The following is a 24,379-nucleotide window of genomic DNA, read 5'->3' as shown; positions in this document are numbered from 1 at the left end:
ATGTAAACTGGATGCAAGTTTTATAAAATGTAGCAACTCCTATATAAAACTATTAAATATACATCGTATAAACTTCTTTCACTACAGCAAGAAAAAAATTGTGAAAACCACACAATGATTTTTGACATGATTGATGAGGTCAGATCAATCCAGCAGAAGTAAAACATCCAAGCAAAAAATGGACTTCCGAACTTCCTTAGATATCGGGAATTCTATTTTTTAAAGCTGGGTCTGTGAAAACATAGGGTGAAATAGCCTAGGAGGAAAAGAAATGACTTACTGTACACGTGGCTCTTAAAATTCATTTCCTGACCTCCATGTGACTACAGCGGGCATGTTCTAGACAAAGACGTTTTAAGTGGAAGTCATCAGGTGAGGTCAATATGTTGGGTTTTTTGGTTTGTTTTGTTTTCTTCCATCCCTTACTTTTCCCTTCTGCATTTAGAAGTGGATTTAATAGACGGAGCTCTGGCAACCATCTCATGTTCAAGAGGTGGTAGGTCATATCCTGAGCTGGTGGCATAGAAAGCTAGATGGAGCCTAGGTTCCTGCTGACTTTACGGAGCCCCCCATACCAGGCCTGGACAGCCAGACCTTTTTGGGAAAGAAAGACCCTTACCCTGGAACCTGGAATCAAATGTAGTTTCTAACTCAGCTAAATAGTAACATAGAAAATAACAAGATGGAAAAAGATAGATCATTCAAACACTAGGCGTAAGCATCAGCCAAAGTAGACAAGGAATATTCCATGAAAATCCTTTCATATGATAAGGTGGTCAATTCATTAAGATGTGATTCTAAATGTGACACATGTAATAGAGCTTCAAAACACATGCTGCGGAACTGGACAGAACTAAAGGGAGAAATAAACAAATATGCTGTTCTAGTTGGGGAATTTGCCATTCCTCACTCAGTAGTTGTTGGGGTGGGGGAGTTGGTTACAGAGAGTCAATAAGGATGTAAAACTCCTGAATAACACTAGCTAACAACTCACCTCACTAACTTTTCTGGAACACTCTACCCAACAACTGTGGATAGAGGCACATCTTTGCAAAGGCACATCAAGACAGACACTCATCCCAGACCAAAAAAAAAAAAAAAAAAAAAAAAAAAATCAAGTGATACAGCAAGCTAAATGAGCAATAATTTTGAGAACTTAAGCTGGAGCCAATACATAGGACACATCCCAACAGAGACACCCCCCCCAAAAAAAAAAGGTATTTTCAAACCTTAGGAGTATCAAAAATTGAATGTGTACCTGGCAGTAGTAGGCAGCCTCCAAGATGAGCCCAGTGACCTTCATCTCCCTAGAATCCTGCCTATGCGTGGTCCCCTCCCACTAGATATGAGTTGGACTTAGAGATTCCCTTCTAATGAGAACAATATAAGTAAGATTTCCTTTTAATGAATAAGATAAGGAGGATATGATGGCATTGGACTCACATTGTATCAGAAAAGGCTATGTGGCATGGCGGGTACCCGACATGGCCTCCCGGAAGCTGCTGCTCCAGCCCTAGCCAAATCTTCAAATGTCTGGAGTTCTACCAACAGCTGGTTGGAACCTCATGAGACCCTTAGTTAGATAGAACTACTCATCTGATTTCTTTCTAGATTCCTGACTGTCAGTCAGAATCTGAAATAACAAACATTGTTTTAAGCTACTAAGGTTTGGGGGTAATTTGTTAGGTGACATTAGGTAACCAATAGAAGCCATTAAAAAATGTTTTCTCGGGGCACCTGGGTGGCTCAGTGGGTTAAAGCCTCTGCCTTCGGCTCAGGTCATGATCCCAGGTCCTGGGTTCAAGCCCCACATCGGGCTTTCTGCTCAGCGGGGAGCCGGCTTCCTCCTCTCTCTCTGCCTGCCTCTCTGCCTACTTGTGATTTCTCTCTGTCAAATAAATAAATAAAATCTTTAAAAAAAAAAATGTTTTCTCCAAATTAACATTTATACAATCTACTTTGCCTGACCACAAATAATATTAATGGCAAAAAAATGAATTATTCTTAGAATTTTTAAACCTTTTAAATGATTCTTGGAAGAGACCGAACTGAAATTACAAACTATTTCGAAATGAATAAATGTATAAGCAATACATAGCAAAGCCCATAGCATGCAGCCAAAGGAAGAAATGTTTCTAGCTTTAATTAGAAACCAGGAAAGAATCAAAGAAAACAAAGTAAGCACTTGATTCAAGAAACTAGATGAAAAGAACCAAATGAGCAAAAAATACTCTAAAAATTAAAAAGTTGCATTAAAAATTAAAATATGAATTAAATGCTTTAAGTAGGCAAGAAAACCAAACATTCTTTGAGAAAGTTAATAAAGAAACTTGGCATTTCTAACTGGCAGAGAGAAAGAGATGTAAATAAACATTAGGCATGCAAAATGAACAACTCCGCCTAAAGAGATATATGCCAAAAACGGGAAAACCCAATTAAAATGATTAATTTTCTAATACCGTCCAATAGAACTTTCTGCACAGATGGAAATATTCTGTACATGCACCCAGTGTTCGCCGCTGGCCATACGCAACTATTGAACAATTGATAGATGGTTAGTGTGACTGAGGAAATGAATTTTTATTTAACTTTAATTAATTTAAATTTGTTATTAAAAATGGCTGGTAGCGACTAACAGAAAGAGTAACCAAAGATAAACTCTAATATATTCTAGCCTCACATGTTTAAGAGGTAAGTTCTAGAAAGCCTCATAGCCAATAGCTGAAGTTTGCAGAGTACAGAAAAAGAGGCCAAAAGTTCCCAGTGATCTCTTCAAAGCCAGCTCTGACACCCAATTCCAACAAGCACATACACATCCAGATTTATAGATCTCATAATAGAAAGATGCAACAGTAAAACCATAATCCCAACACCTCAACGACTAGGAGTCAGCAAACAACAGACTAGGCACCAAATCTGGCCCTTTACTGTTTTCAGATGGTCTACAGCTAAAAAATGGTTTTTACCTTTTTTAAAATGACTAGAAGTTAGCTTTCCAACATATTTGATAATATTTCTTAATTGGACATAAAACTGTAAGAAAGAACAGCACGGGGGCACCCGGGTGGCTCAGTGGGTTAAAGCCGCTGCCTTCGGCTCAGGTCATGATCCCAGAGTCCTGGGATCAAGCCCCACATCAGGCTCTCTGCTCAGCAGGGAGCCTGCTTCCTCCTCTCTCTCTGCCTGCCTCTCTGCCTACTTGTGATCTCTATCAAATAAATAAATAAAATCTTAAAAAAAAAAAAAAGGAAAGAAAGACCAGCACGTGTATGTGAAAGGTACACAAAAATTATTTCACTTCTCCTAACAGCCAAACAGCCTGTAAATACATGGAAACTGAAGCACAGAAAGGCAAAGTAACATGACTGAAGTCACACAGCGAAGTTACTGTCAGGGTCAGGCCAGAAGGGGAACACTCTCCACGTAAACACCATGCTCTGAGTTATGCCAATAATCATTAAAAAGTGATCTCCTTACACAATAATAAACCCAGGAGCGAGGAGCTAGGATGCACATGGGGCGGGGGCGGAGTGGGGGGGCAGGGGATGCTTGCGAACAAGAAACAGCTTCTTAGAGGAAAGGATGTCTAATTCATCTAAATGATCTGCCTTCCAGCAATGAATGTGCCCAGTTAAAAGCCCGGGCTCATGGATGGATACCAGTCTTTGGCAGTACCCATCACGTTTTTATAAGTGAAATATGGGAAAACTTATTACAGATCAGCAAGAACAAATACATACACAATGACTAATGCAAGGTAATTATTAACCAGTGGGAGACTTTCTGGCATCAGCAGAGGGAATGCTTGACAGGGGGGCCTTACCAGCCTCTGCCTCCTCAAACCAATGGGATTGTCGCTGAGCCCACAGATCCTGGTGGCAAACAGCTCAATTAGTAACAGCTGTCCCTTCCCCTCATAAAAAGGTAACCTGATTTCCCTGCAAGTATAATATACTTGATCATTAAAAACTCTGCAAGCTCCATGGAAAAATGAAAGAGTCTAAGAATAGAAACCTGAACATACCCCGTTGGGTGGCAGACGACCAGCGCCATGAAACACAGCTGAAAAGAGGTGCGGATGTCACTGATGAGAACTTCAGACACGACCCCTTTCCGGCGGCACAGGGCACAGGCAGGCGCTATCTTTGGACCTCTCCGGGGGCCATTTAAAGCTCTTTCAGAGGCAACGGAAAGCTCTTATCAGAGTTTCATGAAAGCTCTGTGTTCCAGGACTCCTGCCGATTTAGGACTCGGCCAGTGTGACGTTGCGAAACCTCCCAGAAACTCAGGTATAGATCCTGGAGATGAACAGCCGAAGGACACGGGGCTCATTTACTACGGCCACAAAGCAGCTTTCATTTAGGAAGTCAAAATGATACTTGATGGCAAAGCCCAAGAGCCCCTTGCAGAAGAGCGTCAGGGAGGCCCTAAAGAAGGGGCGCGGAGAAAAGCTTGAGAAGAGTGCTTGGTTGTGAGGGGTGGGGGTGCTTTGCAGGGCTCTGCAGCAGCCTGGATCCCACATTCCTTCACACCTGGGAGAGAATACGGGCTTCACACGCAAGGTCTCGGTCACCACCTCAACCTGGGGCACTGAGCACCTACTGGGAGCTGGGTAGTGTGGGAGGAGGGAGTACCCAGGGATGAACAAAGACACGTGGCCCGCACCCTCCCGGCTTTTCCTGTCAAGGTCAGGGAATAACTTAGACTTTCTGGGCCATAGGGTCACAACTACTCAGGTCAGGCTTCGCAGCTGCGAGTGCGAGGTGCAAACAGAGCTAGTGTGTGACTGAATAGGCATGGCTATGTTCCAATAACACTTTACACACAAAAGTGGTGGCTGGCTTGGACCTGCAGGCTGTGGTTGGTCAACCCCAGGTCTAGAAGACCATCAACCACGCAGTCAATAACTACAATGACTGGAGCCTGTTAGGTACTAAGTATTGTTGGACACACTTTAAAGGCTGTTTTCTCCTGTAATCCTCACAACAACCCTCTGAGCTCTGGGTATTGTGCCCATTTTACAGATGAGAAAAACTAAGGCACAGACATGTGAAGAACTCAACCAAGGTCAGACAAGTAGCAAATAGGATAACTGGGGTTTGAGACCTGTGGCTCCAGACCCTCCTACCTATGGGAGCACGGCCTGGTGCCACACCAGCTCTCCTGCACCAAACTGCTTCCCCAAAGCCCAAGTGTGGTCAAATGTTAGGAAGAAAAGGAACAGGGGGGCATAAAACAGGTGGGCCTACACTAGATAAGCTCATTGGAGAATGGTTGCACCCTAAACATGAAAAGGGGGTCACTCAGGAAAATAGGGAGGAGAGAACACTCAGCTTTTCGCATCTTCTATCGCTGTTGTTGCAATGACCACACACTCGCTGTTGTTGCAATGACCACACACTTAGCAGCTCAAAACAACAAAGTTACCATCTAACGGTTCTGTAAGTCAGAATCCAGAGTGTCCACCAGTTTCTCCAGGTGGGGTCTCAGAAGGCCAAAACCCAGAGGTCAGTGGACTGAGTTTTATCTACAGTCTTGGGGCGGGGCGGGGGAGAGCGGGCTTCTGTGCTCATTCGGGTTGTGAGCAGAACTTACCTGCTCGTGTTTAGAGGGCCGAGTTGCCATCTCCTCACTAGTGCTCAGCCAGGAGCCCCTCTCAGCTCATCCCGTCCGCCCCTCCATCTTTAAGCCAGCCCCAAGAGAACAGAGCCCGTACACGTGGGTTGTCGGTCCTCTCCAACCCATGCTGCCTCCCTTCTGCCTCCAGCTCGAGGCCATCCTCTGCTATTAAGGGCTCACATGATTGACCTGCACCCACCGGGATGAGAGAGGCCAGTCCCTGTTTTACGTTCTGTAGCATTAGTAACACCTGTCGCCATCCAACAAAACACATCCCAGATCTGGGGGTTCGGGAGTGGCTATCCCAGGAGGCCCCCCTGCCTACCCCACATGCAGAGGGAACAATGCAAGCAGAGGCCTTGGCACAATCCCTGGAAGAAAGCCAGTGTGGCCAGAGGAGAGCAAGATGGGAAAGAGCTGGGCTGGCCCAGGCTGGAGGGTGCCAGGGCCTAGAGGTCACAAGCTTGGCAAGCTATTAAGAAGTCGAGATTTTGAGGGCGCCTGGGTGGTTCAGTGGGTTAAGCCTCTGCATTTGGCTCAGGTCATGATCCCAGGGTCCTGGGATTGAGCCCCGCATCGGGCTCTTTGCTCAGCGGGGAGCCTGCTTCCCCCTTCCCCTCTGCCTGCCTCTCTGCCTACTTGTGATCTCTCTCTGTCAAATAAATAAAATCTTAAAAAAAAAAAGTAGAGATTTTGTTCTAAGGGCTGTGAGAAACTGTGAAAGGCTTGTAGATGGTGGGGGGGGGGAAGACGTTTGAAACACTTTTTCTTCATGATTAGCGGCTGGGTAGAGAAGGGATGGGGGAGGGGCAAGAGTGGGTTAAGTGGGGACGCCAGGTAGGCGGCTACGGCGGTTTCCTGGATGCATGATGGTGGGGCCTGGAACAGTGTCAGCAGTGGCGGGGGAGGGGAGCAAGGGAGGAGATTGTCGCCGGATTTGGCACGTGGTAGAGGGAGGCGTAAGGGTGAGAAGGAAAGACGGTAAAGCAGGTTTGGCGGGAACGATCGGGAGCTCAGCCTCGAATGCCCATCGCTGACATGGCTGTTAGGCGTGGAAACGGCTCTGTGAAGTAGGCAATTTAGGATGTGAAAGGCAGACGGACGCCACCGAGTTCCACCCGCCCCAGAAGACTTTCCCAGCAATCACGGTGGTTTGAAATTCTCATTACTGGACTCATGCCCTTAGGGAAAGGCTTTGGGTCTCCGGGCAGGTACTAACGGGGGGTCTACGGCGCACTGTGGACTCACGCAGCGCTGGAGCTCAGGAGATGGGATCCGAAAGCCGTCTGCTGCGGAGGCTGAGAGCCTGCGGGGAGGGAAGGAAGAGACACGGGAGGCTGGGACGCGTTTGGTGATGACAGACAGTGCACCGCAGGCCCTGGGAGGCGGCCAGAGCGGGAGGCGTCTCAGGAGCTGTCATCGAGGGCCTGCGTGAGCCTGAACCAAACCAGCTTTTGCTCCGCCCGAATCCCTGACTATAGACACAAAGATGTCGGTTGGAGAGAAGCCCCTGAGAGTTCTGGGCGGCACTGCTGATCCCGCAGAGGGACAGCAATTCCGGCCTCGGCAGGACCCGCCCGCCAGAAAGCTGCGCTCACAGCCTCCCTGAGGGTGCCTCGGGCCCACCAAAGAAAGTCAGCGTGCTGTGGCCCAGGCCCCATCACGCCGATGTGTCGGGGAGGCAAAGGTTTTAATGCAGTTCCCGAACATTATCCGCTCCCCAGCCTCTCCTCCACCTGAAGATACGACAGTGCCTTCTGCAGAAATTTCCTTCTTTTCAGCCCAGTGCAAACTTGGGAGCTGGAACAGCATGGTTTTGCAGATCAGCTCTGCATTCACTGTGTAACTTCAGGCCAGTCACTTAAACTCTCTGTGCCTCCGATTTCTCATCTATAAAAAGCTCATGGAGAGAATAGTACTGGGGAGTCCCTGCTTCTGGGACAGCAAAGTGAGGAGCTTGGCAGACCTCCTTCCTGCTGAAACAAGCCTGACTGGTGAAAACTAGTTAAAAACAAACAGATAACCATTAAAAATCTCTGAAAATGGTTTTAAGGGCACATAGCAAATGAAGAAGCATTTCTTCAAGAAAATCTACTGGGACTTGCTGAGAACTGTAAAAGTCTGAGGCACTCGGAGCATGACCTCCTCTCTTCCCCCACCCAACTCAGCTGCTGACCCCCCCCCCCCACTCTGGTCAGCTGTGGCCAAAAAGAGGGCTCCCTCTTCCCCTCAGCTCCTAAACAATGGTACTGCTCACGGCGGGGAGCAGATTGCCAGTGTAGGGGCCTACTTAGCCAGAGCAACTCCACCTCAGCTAAACAGCCATTTTGTTGTTTGTGCAATAAAACTTAAACTGACCCTGCCCCCCTCCCAGAGGAACTTACTTAAAAGCAAGTCTGGGAAACCAGTAAAATATGGTCGACCAGTCCCTGATAACAGAGACCAAATACAAGGACGGGTCAGGTCAGGTGGAGATAACAGAGCCCAGAATGCAAGGATGAGTCAGGCCAGGTGGAGACAATCTCATTGGCCAGGCTCAACCACATGGCCTTTGCGCTCTAAAAGCTAATCTGTGAAGCTGGGGGTGGTCGCTCTCTCCGTAAGAGATGACACTGGCTGGTCAGTTTGATTCTCAATGCTGGCATGAAATAAAGCTTTTCTTGACCTTTGCTTTGTATCAGTCTTGCTCCTTTGATCACGGATCCCATCAGCCAGCATTTCTCATTCCTCCAATTCCAGTTGAAGAGGTTAAATTTCCGGTGAGTTCAGTCAAAACGTCAGGGACTTTCTTTCCTCCACACATCCCCCATTCATAGGAAGGACACTACTCTGGGCTCATCCGGCCAGAATACTGGGGGCCCCATTGCCCCCCCTCCAACCCACTCAGAGGGCAGAGGCTCCACAAGACAGAAGCAAGCCGAGAAGACCAGAGACTACTGCCCACCCAGTGCCTGGAGTAAGGGCTCAGAGAACTTGCCTGGGGGTGGAGGGAGCCCCCCAAAGGAACCAACCTTATTTGAAACAGTGTGGGAAAGTTGGAGTCTAAGGGTGATCTTGGAAACAAAAGAGATTTTGGTCCTACAAAAATAAGAGAAGTGTGGTAGCCCCTCTTAATTAAGAAAAACAAGCTAAACCATGGTCCAGCCAGTTCCCCAGAGAGAACCAAGGAAAGAGGCAGCTAGGAAGAGCCCTACTGAGGACAGAACAAACCACAAAGTCTGGCCTCCACGACTAGCCTTGCCCTAATTAAATTGGAACAGACTTGGGAAAACCAAAGCCCCAGGGCAGTGGTGAAAACCCTAGAGTAGTCAGCCAGCAATTCGGGGAGCCTACAAGCTGGGTGTGCTATCAAATGAGATAGCCCTACAGAGAGATGGGGAGAGACACACAGCCTCCACCGAAATCCCATCATCCCAGGGTGTGCATGCACATTCTCCTTCGTCCAGAGATGAAGGAAGTCGACAATTAAAATGATTAGTATGGAGATTAATTCTAAATCACCACATTTGTGGAATTATGCTCAAATTAGAGCATGTTTGGCAAAGCATTTTGTAAACTATAAAGCACACCATCTATGTTAGGTATTATTATTACTTACCAGGACAACCAATATAAGGTAGTAACTAAGAGGACAAATTCTCGGGTGAGGCGTGTGAGTTCAAAGCCCAAAGCCATCACGTCTTGACTTTGGGGATTATCTGACTTCTCTGAGACCCAGTTACCTCATATGTGAGTTATGTCCTGTATCTCCCAAAGAAAATGCTTCTAAAGCCTGGGACCCAGCCAGTGGCCACCAGCGACAGTTGTGGCATAAACAAAGAAGGAGCTCTAATATCCTGTCAGGTCGCTGCAGAAGCAGAATTTCCTAGAACCCCAAAGCCAAATCTGAACATTAAAAAAACGACACTAATTCATTCACTTGTTGGAAACAAATAAGATCTAAGGAAAGATGTACTTGTCATTTTTTTTGTTAATCCAGCCCTTGATCTGTTAGATATTGCTGGTACATTTCCATGTTCCCAAAAAGGTTTTACTTTACAAAGATTGTTCTAGGGTGCACTGGAAGGGTATTTGCTGTTGATGTGTAGTGATGTACATTGTAGGGCTCTTGATGGACATTAGAAAGACTTTCAACAGTTCCTCAGGGGCACTAAAGGATTATTCTTTCGTCCTTTTACTTCTCTTTAATAAGATCATGCAACCATCATTAGCTGGAGCCGTGTTGTTTCTGGCGGAAACGCTACGTGCCCTTTGTGAGTTTATCCCTGAGTTCGGTCCTTGTCTGACAACTTTGTTCTCTAGATGAAGAGGTGATTCAATTTCCATAGAAGAAGTGGTTTGATGCTTTCAGCCAATTCAAGAGGAAAGCAACACAGCTTTGTTACATTAATACCCTTTTTTAAACAAGCTGCCCTAGGAGTTTTCTTTGAACATTCCCTCTAAAATGGATTGAATGTCTACTGTTGACCTTTACTAGGTATCTCATAGATAACAAATCATCTCCAAGTGGTCCCATATTTACTGAGATATACCACATACTGTGTATGCATTAATTCTTTAACTCTGTTAATTCTACTTACTGAAAATATCCCCAGTAAAATAGTGCTTCATTCTCTTTTTTTTTGCATCGCTAAATCCTATGCAGTACATAATGTACAAGTAAAATTATTATGCTGCATGGTGGCAGGGGATGGGGCTGGAGTGGATCTGACTTTTGTCCGTTCTTCTCGGTTAAGTAGGTTTTCCCAAGAAATGTGTTAAATTTATTGGAATACCAAGTACATTCATACTCATGTGGTCTACTTTTTTTTAAAGCATGCAAATCTGTGCTCTCTTCTAGCTAGAAGGTAGGTCACTGAGTCATTTCTCTGGCCCAGCCTGCCATCCGGCACCTCTTTCCCTCCCCTCCGGCAAGCTCAGGTTCAGGCTCTATCGTCTCTTGCCTGGACTAATGCAGTAGTTTCCCACTGGTTTCCCTGCCTCCAGCCTTGGCACCTCTAAGTGGGAGAAAGCTTCAGTGGTGGGGCGAGCAACAGATAATGGTGTTACTTGTTCCCAGTAAACTCAAGAAAAGCAAGACTGCAAACAATGAAGCAAAGATTAGTAGGTACAAGTTCAATACCCCTTGTCCGCACATGAATTTTTATAAGTGAAAACACTTGGCAACAAGCAACTTTTCATCATTCTGATGAGTTGAGTACTAGCAAGAGATCAGGTTTTTGCTTAGTTTGAACTTTCTGAAATGCATTTAAGACTGAAGGAAACTAGGGGCGCCTGGGTGGCTAAGTGGGTTAAGCCTCTTCAGCTCAGGTCATGGTCTCAGGGTCCTGGGATCAAGCCCTGCATCGGCTCTCTGCTCAGCAGGGAGCCTGCTCCCCCTCCCATTCTCTCTGCCTACTTGTGCTACTTGTGATCTTTCTTTATGCCAAATAAATAAATAAAATCTTAAACATATATATATATGTTTATATATATATATATATATATATATATATATATATATATATATATATACATGAAGACTGAAGGAAACTAATGCTCTCTCTCTTTGCTGAGAAATTTATGTTGAACCGGACCGGATGCCCACAGAGTACTGATCTTCTATTCTCACATCTGAGTCTTACTTGGCTACAGGCCAAGTGGTCCATAAGGACCCGGGCTACTAAACTATTAATACCCATCGACCTTGATGAGTCACCTGCCAGGAGGAAATCTGATAGTGTCCCCACTTGGAAGTGGGAGAAAAAATGGCAGGTAGAGGGGTCACACCATTCATTATCTGTCCTCTTGGGTTCTGACCAGTGGTGTGTGGGACCTGGCTTGTACCAGCTTGAGAGAGATGACCTTTGAATTTTCAGGAGTTTGGTGAGCTCATCATTAAACACTGTTATTATTGAAAAACTAACTACTGTAGATTCATAATTAAGTCATGAAAAAACAAAGGCAATGATTACTCAAAACTCACCTCTTCCTAATTATTTTACTACAGTTTACAATTAGTTATCTATGCTTTTGAGGTAATTTACATCTATTTTATCTGCACAGAGAAAATGCTCTATGACAACAGTGGGCCACTGTGCATTTCTTCCCAGCTCTGCCTCTCATGATACCATGTTGGTAGCTTGGAATCAGCCATGGTGAGAACAATGACACCATGGAAATCAACAAATGACACAAATTAGGGTTTTCCATCTCCATTCAGCAGAGGGGGCTGGCAAACATTTAGGACATGAGTGGTTCTAACCTGCTTCCACTGGGCAGGATACTGTGGTTGCCAAACAGAAGCTTCCATAGCCGCCACATAGGGAGTATAGCTTCTAGAGGTAGTGATGGGCCCAGGAAAGGTCCCATGACCCCAACACACCCAATCAGAGATGCCTGGAGAGAAAATCGATATGGCTACCAGCAGCATAAGGATCTCTCTCTCCTTGAGGTTGTAAGCTGGAGGAACCCATAAGCCTGGGCTTGCTGAATGGAGATCTTCATGTGGAGGGAGTTGTCAGAAGGAGAAAATTGCACGAAAAGAAATTAGAGGTAGGGACACTTGGGACATCATTTGAGCTCCTTGACATGAGAACCAATTCTTGGAGTGGAAAAATTCCCTTGGGTCTTGACAAATTTTTTTTTTTTTTTTTAGATTTTATTTATTTATTTGACAGAGAGAGAGATCACAAGCAGGCAGAGAGGCAGGCAGAGAGAGGAGGAAGCAGGCTCCCTGCTGAGCAGAGAGCCCGATGCGGGGCTCGATCCCAGGACCCTGAGATCATGACCTGAGTGGAAGGCAGCGGCTTAACCCACTGAGCCACCCAGGCGCCCCGGGTCTTGACAAATTTTAAGCCCGCTATTTCTACCCTCCGTAACTGGCAAAGTTCTGACCTACATACCGTTCCAAGTCGAATTAAATAGACCATTGGGCTCTGGTTTAGGTTTTGCTCTTATCAAGTTCTTACCAAGCCACCTGCCAGGAGGGAATGGGAAAGAACAGAGCAGACAGCAGAGCTGGCCTCCGCCAACTAAGCACACCCTAACAGCACGTCTGTTAATGCATGTTTAAGGCTCTGAGCGTGCCTTAAAGGAGACTACATTTTCAGTAACCAGGGTCACAAAAAGAAAAAGTCAAAGACATGCTAAGCACTATGGCCTCTGCATCTGGATTCCATCCCCAGAGTTTGAGAGCTAGCAGGCCTGGGACGGGGCTGGTAAAATTGTATTTCTATCAAGTTCCCAGGTGCTACTGATGCAGCCAGTCCAGGAATTGTGTTTTGAAAACTATTATTTGTACATTAGAAATAGAAACATAGAGGTGGAAGATGCCAGTTGGGGGTTGCTATTCCTCAGACCCTCCCCTCCTCTGGCCCCAGTATGCAGGGTGGGTCCCCAGGGGCCACCTTTGTGCTTCTTGACTCGGCCATTTGTTCAGAACTTATCAAAGTCAAGCCAGTTTGATGGTTTTTCCCAAGAACTGGAAACTTAGAAAGAAGAGAGACAGACTAGAAGTTGTCTCAAAGCTGTAGCTGAATCGTAGTAGCCTAGAAAGTTGATCCAGACTGAAACCAAGTGTCAGACGCTCAACCGACTAAGCCACCCAGGCACCCCAATAATGTATCAGTATTGATCGATTCGTTGGGACAAATGTATCACACTAACATAAGACGTTAGCAAAAGCAGAAACTGGATCCGGGGTGCAGAGGATCTCTCAGCATTATCTTAGCGATTTTTCTGGAAATCTACAACTGCTCTAAAAGTTTATCTTAAACGTGACACACACCTCCTCCTTCACAGGGCTGTTGGAGGGCTCGAGGAGATGTGTGGAGAGGAGGTGGCCTGTAAAAGACTCACTTAAAGTCAGTTCCTAACACAGGCAATAACCTCTTGGACCTCAGCCATAAACAAATTCTTGCTAGACGCATCACTGGAGGCAAGAGAAATAAAACCAAAAATTCCTCCCCCCAAAAAAGTCAGTTCCTTTCAGATGCAGTGCAATGACTTAGCTGGAAGTTCCAGAAACAAATGTGGGTGTCACGCATGCTTCCTCAGCTTCCTCCTTTCGCCTTCCTCAGTGCGCGCTTCTTGTCCCCATGGTGTCCCCTTCCTTCCACCACATTCACCATGGAACCAGTCTTAGATACCAGCACTCGCTTGTATGTTTGTTTCCACCGGGTTGTCCATAACATTAGTTAATCATAATTTTTTAAAAGAATAAATAAGGCAATATTAGGGTCCTCTTCCCTGTCAAAAGCCAAAATCAAGTTACAGGGTGTGACTGTCGAGATCATCCCTTACCCTTGTGCTCAAACGGTCTCCGATGGGGCCACAATGCCGGGCAGCTTTCCCACGCAGAACAGAGCGTCCCACCAATTCCCAAGGCCCCACGTTATTTACAAGCTCGGAGGAGCCACTTGTCCTCTTAAGCGCAGTGGGGAGCGGGACTAAGGCAAGGCTGCCCGCTGCAACGTTCCCATCCCAGGCCTGTGCAGGGCCTGTTGGGACCTGCCGCTGATAAATGGAATCTGTGCCTTGGCCCTGAGCCACCCCCCAATCCACCACCCCCGGGGGAGCAGAGAAAGCCCCACCCTGCAGGATTAAGGCTCTCTGAACGAGGTCTGAAGACAGACACTGGCCTCAGGCCCCTGCTGGAAGTAGGGATTGGAGAACGTGCGATTCCCCTATTCAGGGGGCAGACTGAATCCAGCCCCCAGCCGCTCAGGACAAGAGGAGAAATCATCCTCTGATGCGCCAATGGATCTCTTAGGATTGCCTTGCAAAGTCCTATAGCCAGTATAGATTCTTTGGCTGCATTTTATAAAGGATTTTTCCCAAGGACATTCGAATCCAGCTTTCTTACTGCTTCTAAAAAGTGCAGTCCGCCTGTTAGTCTATTGGTTGTGGACCACCGGGACCCCCGAAGGGCAAGCTTCGCCCCCCAAGCCACTCCTGCGGCCATGTGCCCAGCGGACTGGGGCGCTGGGGACCCGGAGGGGGCCGCTCTGGCCGCTGCTGGGGGCGCGGCGCTATGAATAGAGCTGGGAGCCTGGCACCTGGCCGGTCCCCGGTCCGGTACTGTACCGGGCTCGGCCCTGCGCTCCTGCCGCCAGGTGAGCCCATCGACCCGAACCCTGAAAGGCCCAGCCGCAGGCTCGGCCTCGGCACCTCCGCCGCCTTTCCCTCAGTAGCCTGTAAGTAAAGGCACACGCCAAGAAGCTGTAAGAGGGAAGGTCGGTATAACTAAGTACTCTGCAACTGTCACGGTCTTGGTAAGAAAGGACGGTATCACGTTAGGAGGCGCACCGCAGCTGGAGACACTTGCAATTTGTTTCACCTACAAGGGGTCAGTATCTACCACCTATCACGTGTAAGGATAGAAGATTCTTTACCCTGGGGCCCCTGGGCGGCTCAGCGGGTTAAGCCTCTGCCTTCGGCTCAGGTCATGATCTCAGGGTCCTGGGATCAAGCCCCACATCCGGCTCTCTGCTCAGCGGGGAGCCTGCCCCCCCTCACCCTGCCTGCCTCTCTGCCTACTTGTGATCTCTGTCAAATAAATAAATAAAATCTTTAAAAAGGGGGCACCTGGGTGGCTCAGTGGGTTAAAGCCTCTGCCTTCGGCTGAGGTCATGGTCCCAGAGTTCTGGGATCGAGCCCCACATCGAGCTCTCTGCTCAGCAGGGAACCTGCCTCCTCCTCCTCTCTCTCTGCCTGCCTCTCTGCCTACTTGTGATCTCTGTCTGTCAAATAAATAAATAAAATCTTAAAAAAAAAAAAGATTCTTTATCCTTACAAAACAATGAGGAGGAAAGATAACCAGGGAGAACCCTGAATTCCCATAAATATAGGAAGGATGCTCAGCCCCACTATTGACTAGGGATTGGCAGGCGGCACCCAGGAGGTCTGGGGTGGTGAGGAACGTGGGCTGGCTGAGCCCTGCAGTAATAATAATGACAAACCAGGCAGGAAAAAGCCCCTTACAGGGTCATGAATAACCCTGGGGGCACGGGGCACGGGGTGGGGCTGGGAAGTCCCACGCTGCTCCCTCCAGTGACCCCTCCAGACGGGCAATGAGGCTTTTTCTCTGCATAAAAGAAAAACGTCGTGGAGCGACCATGGTAAATCACAGTAGCTGAGAAAGTTGTGTGGTAAGCACGTGTGTGTGTTTTCTGAAATTTTCTGCATGCGTGAAATATATCACAATTATTTAAAAATGTATAAATGACAGAAAAGAATGAAACTGTGATGTTAAAAACAAGGAGAGAGTCAGAAGAGGACTCCAAGAAGCAAAAGCAGGTGCCCTTGGGACAAAGACCTGGAGGGGGCCAAAGAGAGACTCCACTCCCCATACCAGTGTCCACACAGCTTGCTGCCTTCCCTGAGGGGTTACTCACGACTAGAGGGGGCCTTTCTCCTCCCCAGCCTGGGGCAGGTTCTGAGACCCACCCAACACCTGTTCCAACCACCATACTGACTCTGCTAACAAAGACTGACGTTTAAATTGGGAATATTAAGAAAGTGTATAACTTTTAAATTCACCAGGTCCTGATGTTCATAAGAATATTCATTACTTACTATAAATGTGAGTACTGTAAAAGGGTATGACCTAAGTTCTTATCACCTCTTACAGACTGTCTTTCAGTAACAGGACTTTCATTTAAATTTCCTGAGGTTTGGGTTTATCTTCATTTCTAATGTAAAAAAAAAAAAAATCACTATGAAAGAAAATCAGTTCAGGTTAGGGCAAAGATGATGCTATTACTCTCCAAAATGTCAAGGATTCGTGTTTTTGTATTCCATGAGAGATCTGATCACAGCAACTTGTGCTTCTTTGTCATAGCAATTAAGTCCAAGTAGCAAGAACCTATAATTTTATGCTTGAAGTTGACTCAGATGGGTGAAAATATTTATTTTTCCTTCGCTCTTTCTGTGGGTTCCCATAATGAATTAAATGCAGGGCTCTTTTTCTTGATTATTGCTTTAGAAAGAAATTGTCATGCCTCATTACTCATTTTCAAAGAGATGATAGCATATTTTGTTATAGGATTTTTATGTATTGCTAATGTCTAGAAAATTCAGAAGACTAATTCTCTCTACACAAGGTGAAATGGATTGAGTAAATTGGATATCTGTAGAAGCCCATCAGTTGTGACCTGAAAAGTTGATAGAAGAGGGCATGTGAGGACCCGATGGGAAACATATAAATCTAAGACCAGAGATATAAAAGTACACCCAGAGGTTTATCTAAGATTGACCTAAGAACAATTGTATTTAATAGGTAATTTTTAAATACTATGTGGTATAAATTACCTGTAGAAAGTAGAAGATAGGATAACTAAAAATGTTCTCAGATTTATAAGGAATGTCCAAATGGAAGAAATTAAATTACTTATAGACATTTAAAAGCCAGGCATATATAAAGTTTCAGGTGTAAGTTTTTAAGGGTTTTAATAAAATATGATATCAGTGATCACAGAACGACGACTTCTAAAACTCAGGAAGCAGTAGAAGAAGAACATAGAGCTCAGTGTCAACAGACGTTGGTTCCAGCTTCTTCTCAATGTAAAGAATAAAGATTCCCTTTGTGTCCGTTTGCCCAGCATGCTTTTCTGACTAGTCCTCCTTGAGAGGAGTTTATCCCATGGGGTTCAAGTAAGGCAAACCCTCACTTACTTACATAAGATGTTGGGTATCTCATATTTGGCTCTTCCCCTTATGTGTCCATCCCCACCCAGTTTTGGGCTGTGTTCACAGCTGTATGGCACTCTGGCTTCCCGTTGATCTGATCCCACGGGAGTCACCAGGAAGAGAAAAAAGGCAGGAGGAAAGTGAGGTCAGGGATATTATCCCCCAGCTCCTTCCCCAGTCAGGTTCTGTAGCCAAAGGCCATGGCTCCCATCAAGAGGTGCACCCAGATTCCAGTAATTGTCCCCTCCTGGCCTATTCAGCCATATGGATGGTGACAGAGTCTAGGGTATTGTATTATTCCTTGCCAGTTTCCCTAAGTCCTTTCCTATACCTTTATGTGTAATCCATTGACTAAATTCTTCTCAAATTTCCCCTGTTGGATGTGCCATCCATTTCCTGCTGGGACCATGGTTAAATGTCCTTGATCCTTTGCTTCTGGCTCTATCAGTGGGTGGGGCCCTGGTAGATCTAGACTAAGATTCTGATGCTCCCAGTAAAAAGAGAGAGGCTCTCTTGATTTCTGTATACAAGAGGTTTAGATCTTGTAAGGACCTATTTTATATTTTTTATTTTAGCCAGAGGCTTCCATTGAGGTTAAACAATAACTTTGTTGTTTAACCCTTAAACTGTCCCTGCTCCCCTTCCCCTAGGGGACTTAAAAACAAGTCCCGGAAACCAGCTCCAGGTGTGGAGGCCAAGAAAAACAAGGCTGTACCCACCTAGAGTCTAGCCCTGACGTAAGTACAGTCATCTGGGCAAGGCAAAAGCTGGCACCTTGCACTGTAAGAGTGGGTTAGCATAAGAATGGCCATCCTGAAGGCCGGGAAGCCATTTTACTGAGCGTCCCTAACCAGCCCACGTGGCGCACAGTAACTTGAGATAAGAGAAACTAGCTAAAACCTAAAAAACAACTTAATCCTATACCACCAGGGCGGTTAGGTGGTGGTGCCACAGGGACCAGATGTTAAAGAAGAACAAATAGTTAACCTACAGAGATCACAATCCTGCAAGACTGGAGTCTCCCTTGGTTTGCAAATGTCCTGGTGATTTACAACAAAAAGGCTGTCTCTTCAATGGCCCAATTTCCAGGGACAAATGGCTCAGTTCCTCAAGGCCTAAGGTCTCCCTCCCCACCATAAAACTGAAGGAGGCTGAGGCAGAAGGAAATGTAAATAAAGTTAAATTTCTTCTAAACGTAAATCTCACTTAACCTCCAGGGTGACACCAGGGTGGCAAAAAGTTAAACAAAGTTAAACTGTCAAAGTGGGGAGCAAGATATGTATGTAGCTATGAAAAAGTGCCTTGAAGATGCTATATAAACCCTTGGCGTTGAGTGCTCGGGGTCCTTGTTGAAACCCGCTGCTCTGGGCAGATACTTGGACCCCAGCGAGCTGGAAATAAACCTCCCTGTGTGACTTGCATTATCGAGAGTGTTCTCTGTCTAATTGAGGGGTGATCGACTCCGTACCCTAACAATCTACATCTGGAAAGAAAACTCTGGGAAGAGAGTCAAGGAAAACTAGGAAGAAGGCAAAACTGAAAGCAAAGAGACACATGTTTTTCATGGCTACCACATGCCAAGCACGGTGCTGGGTCTTGGCGATGCGTACATGAGCAAAAATAGTCGAGTCTAGAGTCTAAAAACTCACTGAGTCTGAAGTGTTATATGATCACCTTCAACTGCACTGGACATCATTTGGGACATGAAAGCCACTTGTAAAGTCACCCCTGTAAGGGCCTATTTAGGCAGAGCAGCTCCATCCTGACCCTGCCAGCCCCCCTCAGGGAACTTACGTAATTAAAAACAAGTCCCGGAAACCAGTCCCAGGTAACAAAGCCCAAATACAAGGGTGGGTCAGGCCAGGTGGAGGTATCCAATTGGTGGGGGCGCATACTGTCTCCCTAGCTACCAAAGAGTATGGGCCCTGCCCTTTGGGTGCCCTTTGGGCGCCAATTCTGACCAAGGTGATAGGCTGGTTCAAATATCTACTATAGGTTGGGTGCCTGGGTGGCTCAGTGGGTTAAGCCGCTGCCTTCGGCTCAGGTCATGATCTCAGGGTCCTGGGATCCAGTCCCGCATTGGGCTCTCTGCTCAGCAGGGAGCCTGCTTCCCTTCCTCTCTCTCTGCGTGCCTCTCTGCCTACTTGTGATCTCTGTCTGTCAAATAAATAAATAAAATCTTTAAAAAAAAAATTTCTACTATAGGGTAAATTGTAATTCAATTGGTCACATATGTGTGACCTAGCAGGACTGTGCAGCTTTCTCTGTGTTACAATCTCTTTGGTCATCTATGTGTGGCCAGGCCCAACTACATGGCCTTTGCCCTTAAAAGCTAGTCTGTAAGGAAGAGAGAGGTCGCCTCTTTGCAAGAGATGGCCCTGGCCAGTCAGTTTGATTCTCGATGCTTGGCGCAAAATAAAGCTTTGCTTGACCTTCACTTTGTATCAGTCTCGCTCCTTTGACCATGGACCCAACATCCCAGATTTAAACAACCAATGCCTCTGGTTCAGTCCCCTCATGTTATAGACCAGATTATTCTAAATCCAATTCTGGAGGTGCAATTCATCTGGCTCTTTCAATCACTGTAGCAACGGGTCTTTGTCTAATTGTATGTTCATGACGGCTGGAGGATGAAGGTTCTGCTGTGATCCCAATTTCACAGAAGAAGAGTCTAAGGCTTAATATCACACAACCAAAGAATGGTAGGGCTGCATGTCAAACCCAAATAAGTCTGATCCCTAGCCTCCTTATCGTAACTTCTGCACTATGGTATAATCTTTTTTGATGATTATCTAATCCAATCTAATTTCCTAAACTTCTAATCTAATCCCTAATATCTCCAACAAAAATTAATTATACCAAGGAATGGTTCGTAGGAAAATGGTAAACCCCCAGAGCATTCATGCCTCAGAAAACATTATCAAAATTAACATACGGGGCACCGAGGCAACTCCGTTGGGTGAGCATCAACTCTTGATTTTGGCTCAGGTTGTGATCTCAAGGTCACAGGATTGAGCCCTGCACTGGGTTCTGCATGGAGTCTCCTTGTCCCTCTTCTCTGCTCCTCCCTCTGCTTGTACACACTCTCGTCCTCTCTCTCTAAAATAAAATCTTTTGGAAAAAAAAATTAACATCCATGCACATTTCCACATTAACACATCATCAAACCAAGATGTTCTCCATACCATTCCAGGGATATTGTCATATACCTCAACAAAGAGCTCTTAGTGTAGAGTCCTAGTGTGGTCTGGGGAGAATCTAATCTATTTTCAATTGTGTCCACAATATCATGGAGACCGCTGGAGACTCTCCAGCTCAATGATGTATTAGCATTTAGTGTTCAGCTGGCACTCTATTATCATTAGTTATGACTGAGCTATAACACACTTTTTAATGAAGTTCAGAGCATGGTTTCTTTGTCATTTGCATTTGCCATCAAACTAAGGTGTTATAAAGCACAGCAAACTCAGGTTTTAGTATGATGTGTGCATTTAGCTTTGATTAGAGCAGCTTTTTCTGCACCTGTTCCTCATCAGACAGGACAGGGACTCAGGGCTTATCTCCAGCAATGGGGGGATGAAGTTTGCTTTGTTAAAATTCACACTTTGCTTGGAATGCCTTACTTCGGTCAGATGTCCAGCGACCATGAGTTAAGACATTAAGTCTTGGGGATAAAGAAAGGACCAGGCCCAATTAGAAAAGAGAAAGATGTTTCAGACACTTGCCTTGCCAAGAGTGGAAGTACTTTAAAGGACACTGGCATGAGAGGGCTCTCATAACCTCACACAGCTGCTCACCGTTCCCATTATCTACGCTGGAATCTTAGGATGCCTGGAAGGCATAGAAACAGGGAAACAGTAAATAAGAAAAATTGGTTGTTTGGGCTAAATGGGTAGGGCAGCAAATAGACAAGTGGCCCTAAAGGAAAGCATGTGAGCACACCACACACACACACACACACACACCACACACACCCCCCTTCCTGGAGGAGTGAGTCAGATCCAAGCAGGCAAAATGAAGTTGAGCACCTGCCCGGGGCTGTGGGTCTGAAATAGAAAAGGGACGTGAGACCAGCATGGGCAGGAAGAGGAAGTAGACAGTTCATTCCTCCCAGGCTACAAAACCAAGATAAAGTGTTCAGAGAACAAAACCAAGGATTCCTGGCTCCTTTAAGGGAATCCATCCTGGTCCAAAAACCTTCCCTCATTTCCCAGGACCTGGCTCACCTAGATCTGCAGGCAAAGAAACCTGCTGGATGTGGCATTTGGGAGGACTTGAAATGTGCCCTTACACTGAGTGGTCTGCGGTGGCTGCCTCCTTTTTTGATCCCGGGGACCCTTAAATTCCTTCCCTGCTCTGCCTCAGCACCATATTAAATTATTCGCATTGGCTGTCTACAATGACCTAATTAACTGGCTAAGTATTCAGTGCTTTCTTTCTTTCTGTGCTGGGTGCACCCAGCCCAGAACGAATTTTTATCCTGAGACCAAGTTTTCATTACCATCCACCTGAAAGAGCTAGCAAAGCTTTGCCAGCTACCATGAAACGGAAATTCAACACTAACAGAGGCTGATGGCGGGTTATAAAAGAAAAAATAACTTCCTTTAAAAAATAAATAATCAAAACACTACTTTAGACAATCAAAAAGAAGGTGTGATTGTTAATTTTATGTGTTGACTTGATTGGCCATGGGGTGCTCCCTCCCCTCCCAAGATGTGATTTCTGGATGGGTCTGAGGGTATTTCCAGATGACATTAGCATTTAAAGGGCTGGACTCAGTAGATTGTCCCTCCCCCGTGTGGGTGGGCATCCAATCCTTCGAGGGCCAGAACAGAACAAAAGGAAGAATTTCCCCTTTGGGGGCACCTGGGTGGCTCAATGGGTTAAGCCTCTGCCTTCAGCTTAGGTCATGATCCCGGGGTCCTGGGATCGAGCCCCGCATCAGGCTCTCTGCTCTTCAGGGAGCCTGCTTCCTTTCCTCTCTCTCTGCCTGCCTCTCTGCCTGCTTGTGATCTCTCTCTGTCAAATAAATAAATAAAAATCTTTAAAAAAAAAAATTCCCCTTTGTTCTTCTGCCTCACTGTTGAGCTGGGACATCTTATCTCATCTTCTCCCACCCCCAGACTAAGATTGATACACCAGGTTTCCTAGGTCCCCCAGTTTACAGATGGCAGATTGTGAGATTTCCCATCCTCTATACCTCCTGAACCAAACCTTCATGATAGACAGATAGATAGATATCCTATTGGTTCTATTTCTCTGGAAAACCCTAATACAGAAGCCAGATTTTTTCCTGAGTCTTCACATTTTCCACTTAATTTATCACCAAGGCTATGTCTATATATTATTATATTCTAGGATTTTTTTTATGGGAATGTCTTCATGTTTAAGAAAAGTAAGTAACTGCAGTCACTGGAATGGAAACAGGAATAAACGAAATTGATCCTGCCCACTGCAGTATCCAGAATTTTCCATAAACCCACTCTGTTGTGGCTGCCGAGGTCAAGGTTCCTTGTTCACCCCAAATCAGACGTCAGGCCTGAAAGCCTTCAAGCACTACACACAGAGATGGATTGTCAGCAGCCAGGTAAGCTACAGAAATGACGAAAATCACTGCTTTAATAGACGCAAATATTAGAAAACTTTTTAAAAAAAATTTAAACTTAATGTGGAGGAAGAGAACTTTTAACTAAACAATTGCATTTAGCTTTATTATGGAAAGTGGGGAAAAGACCCACGTAGTGAAATCAATAGATGATTCTAATATACATTAAGCTCCAGATTGCATCGAGATGATTTTTCAAATCAGATTTCCACTGCTAGAGTACCTGCTAAGAGATTCATTAGGGGAATCTGTAAAAAACACTATTCCATTGCAAGATGACAGTAATTCTCTGAGCTAATGTAAAGCCACAGATGCCAATGCAAGCTTAACATAGTAATGAAATCTTACACACGATGAAGCAAAATGACGCTGGATCCCCTACACTTGTTTAGGATGTTTTTGTCTCCAAGTCCCCTTTCAGTCCCAGCATCTGACTCCTTGGCCGTCTACCCTCAGTATCCTTGATAATCGCTAGGAAAACATGGAACCAGAGCCAGCAAAACTCATAACCACAGCTGATTTCCTGGTGTAGCAACTCCTACCTAAAGAATCAAGTTCCCAGGGTCCTTCCTGAAAACGGAGAAAAGAAGGATGGAGAGGGTTCCTTCTAAAATTTAGCTCTGAGATCCAAAACTTAAACCTACCCAGGCATCGTACAAACCTCTTTTCCTGTAACTAGGAAAATTGCACTATCTTCAGGCATCTCAGAGACCTGGAGACCTCATAAAATGAGACATCTTCAGAGGTCAAGTGCCGTGTAAGTCTCCTTAAGCTTACAGCACTCGTTTTGAAATTTAAGTTATTACAAAGAATCCGAGGAAGACTTGCCCTGCATGCCCAAATGACATTTGTTCGTGATTTGAATGCCCTTACCATTTTAATGCAAGGAGGTTCTCAATGTAGTCATACAAAATGTGCAAATCAGGAACAAGAAAATCAAGTCTAGCCGCTCAAGAAGGCCAAAAGGAAAACCCTCGGCATGCATTCAGAGGAGGCTGGTTACTATGTTCCTCGCGGGATTTAAAATCCAGTTGGAAAGGACTCCTCCAAATCCGGATGAAGTCTTGCTGTATGTAGCTCGGAGAGGACTCCTTGTGACTTGCTACACTTTAAGAAAACATCACGGACCCTCTTACTATATGTAACTGCTGCTTCTCCAGAACAGTCGGCATACTGGATATGTGAGCATCCAAAAGTTCTCCTTCCCATACTGCGACTTAGGCTCAAATCACTCTGTGGTCCTATTCTATTTTTCAAAGTACTCATTAGCTGTTTGATGAGATCGTACTGAGTCTGTTCTCTGTGATGAGAGAGAGATTACATGTTCAGATATTTAAGGCCTGACAATGTTCTTTCAAATGTGGTTGGTTATAAATATTAGATTTTTGAGTGATGCAGTTCTAAATTTCTGTGTGTCATTGGCCTGGCCTGACGGTTTAATTGTCGGCTCTTCTTCCAAATGCAACTGACCAGACCGGCTCACTT

This window comes from Lutra lutra, chromosome 14, assembly GCF_902655055.1.
Source record: "Lutra lutra chromosome 14, mLutLut1.2, whole genome shotgun sequence".
Taxonomy (NCBI): domain Eukaryota; kingdom Metazoa; phylum Chordata; class Mammalia; order Carnivora; family Mustelidae; genus Lutra; species Lutra lutra.
The sequence above is the reverse complement of the archived record's forward strand: the minus strand, read 5'-3'. Positions refer to the sequence as shown.